The sequence below is a fragment of the Tupaia chinensis genome, unplaced genomic scaffold (genome assembly GCF_000334495.1).
Source record: "Tupaia chinensis unplaced genomic scaffold, TupChi_1.0 Scaffold000612_1, whole genome shotgun sequence".
Classification (NCBI taxonomy): Eukaryota; Metazoa; Chordata; class Mammalia; order Scandentia; family Tupaiidae; genus Tupaia; species Tupaia belangeri.
In genome coordinates, this window is record NW_006160131.1 from 3,452,744 (window position 1) to 3,458,070 (window position 5,327).

At 40.2% G+C, this 5,327-nt stretch overlaps 1 pseudogene; it reads right to left on the reverse strand.

The window, feature by feature from the left end:
* LOC106736036 (heterogeneous nuclear ribonucleoprotein D-like) overlaps window positions 1-348 on the reverse strand; it is a 1,389-nt pseudogene extending 1,041 nt beyond the window's left edge.
* Window positions 349-5,327: the final 4,979 nt, after the last annotated feature.

Sequence of the window (5,327 nt, forward strand, 5' to 3'; positions counted from 1 at the left end):
AATCTTTGACCCTTCTGGTGTCTATCAATATGCCATCCAGTTTGTGTTTTTTTTCAGTTCCAAAACCTTATCAACACTAGTAGCACAAATCTAGATCCTCTTGATCTTCTAGTAACTTGATCTGTTTTAATTGTGCAGTCTACAACTTCCCCAAATCAAGACAAATATTCTTCCAGATCTTTCTTGCTTGTAACCTAGCTCAAGCCTCCAATAAACATTTTACTGTCATCTTACTGATTTTTTGCTGGTGTTGATCTTGGATTCTTTCATTAATTCTTCTATGTTGCTATAGTTGTTCACATCCTCCATGGTGGCAGAACTGTTGGCAGGAGGATGCTGGCATGCAGTCTGGGTGGTAACAGCAGCAACGACAGAGTGTTGTATCAGACTCTTAGATCTTTAGGTGCTAACGTTAACATGGTGTCTTTCCGGGATCCATTTCATTCTTTCTGCTCTTACTGCTTTTTCTCTTTTTTAAAAAAGCTAAAAAGATCCCTACCACCACCACCATCACCACCACCCTACTCTCTTCTATTTATAATACTCAATAGTCAACCTGCTTTTATTATTCAAAGCTGCTGGAAACCCAGGGTTAAAAGTATCTTATACTATCCCTGGATTTTTTTAATTACCACCACAGACGCCACGGGAAAAAAAAAAAACGGAACGCCTTTAACAATGGAGCCTTTAGAAAGACCTGAGTCCAATAATCCCCTGCTTAATCATAGAAATCCTTCTCAGAAACAATCAAGTTATACAGAATACAGTTCTATGTTTCTAAATTATCAAAGTAAATTTAGTTCTGAAAGGATACCAAACAAAATATTTTTCAACTTGGGCTTTAGTTTAACCTGTCCCCAATTCAATCTCTCCTCTACAGCAGCAATGGTCTAAATCTGACCCTATCACTTCTTTCATTCAAAACCTTTCAATGCAAAACTTCAGGATAGCTGAGAGCAATGGCAGGTGGGCGGTAATAAACTTCCCAAAATTTCATCCTAAACAATTTCCTCTCACATTTCAAAAATTAGTAAAATCACACCTTCAGCATTACTTAAAGACAGAGAATGCAAAATAATTGAGAGTAGAAAGAGAATAAACATTAAATCACAGTGCTATGATCCCGTATGCTTTAGCCCAACTCCAAGCAGGGCTTTGGGCCAGCAAGGAGGAGAGAAAGGACACTCAAGAAAATAAAAAGCCTGGAGATGAGCAAGAGCCACCAACATAGAGTAAGTCTGGGACCAGCAGTTAGCATAATGGCTATGTTGCTGGACTCCCATGTAGTCAACCGTGGTTCGAGTCACAGACCTGGTGGCTTAAACTCACGCTGGGCACGTGTGTGTGCATGCCCAAGATCCAGAGAGGAAAATGGAGGAGAAGGGATTGTGGCATGGCCATCCCCCCCAGAGGGGTGATTTCTCGCATTCTGCCTCTCGGTCTCTCTCTGTCTTCCTGGTGAGCGCACGAGCCCTATAGCAAAAACCTCTCCAAAAAAAAAATAGTAAGTCTGCCCTAAATCTGAAAATATTAGAAAATAACCAGACAGGTCAGAGCACAAACTAAAGAAAAGAGATTTCAGTTTGTAATGTAAAAGACTAGTCACCAAGCAGTCTCAAGTATGCAGACTCATTTTAAGAGGCAATCATGATTTCAAAAGACACTCTTCCAATGGCATAGTTTCTGGGGGAGGAAAACAACAAAAGAAAGAACCATAAATTAAATCACAAAGAAAACACTAGTAACACCCATAAAGTAGACATTATAAACAATACTCTGGTCACAGTGCAATAAAACTAGTTCATTAACAAAAACAAAACAAAAATTACAAAATATTAGAAAACATTTTATTATAAAAAGTTAATATCAACTCCAATATGAATAGTGTAAGACACACTGAAATTACATTAATAAAATAAAAATAACAACAAGGAAATACACTATAAATTATTTTAGAATCTATGAGACATATTTAAAGTTTTGGTTAAAAACAAATACATTGCACTAAACACTTATAAATAAAATATACAAATAGGTGAATGGAATTTGCTGCTCAATTAAAGTACAGAAAGGGGGCCAGCAGGTGGTGTGGTGGGTAAGGCGATGGATTCCCACACGGCTGACTGCAGTTTGCGTCCCAGACCCAGCAGCGTGAAAATCATGCCAGGTATGGGTGCGTACATGCCTAAAATTCTGAGAAGAATGGAGGTGAAGGGACTGTGACATGGCCATTCCCCTTGGGGGAGGGCATTTCTCACGTTCTCTCTCTTCTCCCACCCCCAGCAAGTACTAGGAGTACTGGAGTGCATCCCCTACCAATAAGGAACTATAGTCTCAGATACCTACACCAGGCAAAGAAGTTCCAAAAAGGAAAAACTACAGATTACTCTCTCTCCTGAACACTGGTGCAGAAATTCTAAACAAATTATTGGTAGAGTTCAACACTGCACTGAGACATCATAACCAAGTAGGACTTAGTTCAGGAATCCAAAGTTGGTTCACTATTAGTAGGAAATTCACTTGTATTAAATTTCCTATTACTGTATCTAAGGAAAATACATGATTATCTCCAAAGATATAAGAAAGACTTTGACAAAATTTAATACCCATTTGTGATCTTTTAAAAAGCCTGAAGACTACTGCTCAACCATAAAAAAAGAGACCCTATCATTTGATAGAAAGTGGACAATATGAAGATTTTCTGCCAAGCAAAGAAAGCTAGACTATGAAAGAGAGGCACTGTATGTCTCCACTCAATATAAACTGAATGTCAGCACTCTATGGCAGAAATTGAATGACTAGACGGTATAAAAGCATGGAGAACAACGATGATACTGAAGACAGCGTGTGTGGGGGGGGGGGGAGGTTAGGGTGAAAGGAGGGGAAGAAAAAAGCCAAACATTTAAGGGACCAAAAATGCAAAGAAATCTGTTGATTATAATGTATATAATAATGGATATGACCAGACTGATATGCAGTGTATTCATGACGGGAAAATTTATTTGGTATGCTGTAATGATACACAGTGACTGAATGTACAAAATAAATAAATAAAACAATCTTTTTTTAAAAAGCCAGAAGAAAATAAAGTTTTGGTTTTTTGGGTTTTTTTGGAGAGGTTTTTGCTATAGGGCGCGTGCACTCACCAGAAAGACAAGAGAGAGACAGAGAGAAATCACCCCCCAGCGGAGATGTCCACACCACAATCCCTTCTTCTCCATTCTCCTCTCAGGATCTTGGGCATGCACACACTCACGCCCGGCGTGAGTTTAAGCCACTGGGTCCAGGACTCGAACCGCAGTCAACTACATAGGAGTCCAGTGACATAGCCATTACGCTAACTTCTGATCCTGAGAGATATTTTTAATAGTATAAATATTCATGCCTCAGTCTTTGGTACTTTACTTAATGCAGAAACACTAAAGGCATTTTCCTTAAAAGCAAAAATAAAGCAAAGATACCCACTATCTCCACTACCGTTCATCCTTTTACTCAAGATATTATCAGTACAATAGACAAAACTGCAAGAATAACGGTTAAAAATTACCTTATTTATAGGTAATATATGCCCTGAAAATCACAAGAATCAATGAAACTGACTCTACTAATAGAATTCAGTGAATTGGCAAAGTCTAAAATTAGCATACAAAAATCAATACACTAAGTGAAACAAGTCTGTCACAAAGCCCACATGTGATTCTATTTATGTGAAATGTCCAACAAAGACAGAAAGTAGATTAGTGCTTATTTAGTGATGGAATAGGGATAGTGGAGGGCAAAGAGGGGAAATAGTGACTGCAAATCAGTACATGATTTCTTCATGGGGTAATAAAAATACTCTAAGTTGATTGTAGTGATGTTTATACAACTAAACATGTAAAAACAATTGAATTTCACACTTTGAATAAGTGAAATGCACTCACTGAAAATTAAACCCTAATAAAAGCTGGAACCAGCAGATGGCATAATGGTTATGTCACTGGACTCCCACGTAGTCAACCACAGTTCAAGTCCTGGACCCAGCAGCTTGCGGCTCACAGTGGGCACTGTACATGCAGGCCCAAAACTCCAAAAGGAGAATGGAGTAGAAAGAGGTGACACTCTGTCTCTCCCATGAGTGCACACATCCCATAGCAAAAATCTCTCAAAAAAATAAAAAATCTTAATAAAGCTGTTTAGGAGGGGAAGAAAAGGAAAGTAGATGCAGAATTTTCAGAGGTGATGAAAAAGTTCTCTATATTGATTGTGGCGGTAGTTACTAAAGTGTATACATTTGTCATACCACCTCAAAACATACAAAAATCAGGGCCAGCACGTGGTACAGAGGTTAAGGCAGCTGGATCTCATATGGCAGACTGAGCAGTTCCAGTAACAGGCCACTGGCTGGAAAAACACCTTGGTAGGGCCAGCCAGGTAGTGTGGTGGCTAAGGCAGCTGGATTCCACATGCCCAAATGTGAGGTTAGAGAACTTGGCAGCTTGGAAAGTATCCCAGAGCCCTGTGCATGCCTGCCCAAAATCCCAAGAGGTGAATGGGAGAGAGGGGACTGCACCATGGCCATCCCCACTGTACTTTACCTTTCTCTGTCTGTCCCCAGAAAATGCACAGACCTTATAGCAAAACAAAAACAAACAAAAACAGAAAAACACCCTAGGCACACGTGTGTCCCCAAAATCCTGAGAAGAGAATAGAGAAGGGATTGTATGTAGCATGGCTGGGTAGGGGGGATGTCTCACTTTCTGTCTCTTTCTCAGTCAGTGAACACAACCTATAACCAAAAAATATTTTAAACACACAAAATTTAATCAATAAATTAGTATATGAGGGAACTTCATAATGTTCATGGATAAACAGTATCATGAATAAACTATACATGGATTTCAAAAAAAAGTGGCTCGATATAAATAAGCTCATGATTCCCTTTTCCCACAAACTCTCTCACTAGTAACTTAATAAAGTTAACTTAAAATGATTAAATCAACAGCCCCTATACACAAAACACAGGGCGTTACTGAGGAGGAAACCCATTAACAATGGAAAAACGGATTAAATACAGTTAAGGAGATACAGGGAAAGCCTATTTTTCGTTTACAGTGGACTGACAATGGAAAGGCCTGCTCCGCTTCTGGTAAGAGGAGGCCCCTTCGGACGCCCGCTCTCCCTGTCCCTCCCTGTCCGTGGGCCTGCCACTGCGACGGCGTCGGGGGACATCCCCAGGACGCTAGCTGTCACTGGGCGACGTGAGGGGTGCTTTCCACACCCTCTCCTCAGGCCCAGCTCGTCGCAAAGGCCTGCAGCGTGCGCCCGCCGCCCTCCGGAGCCCCTGA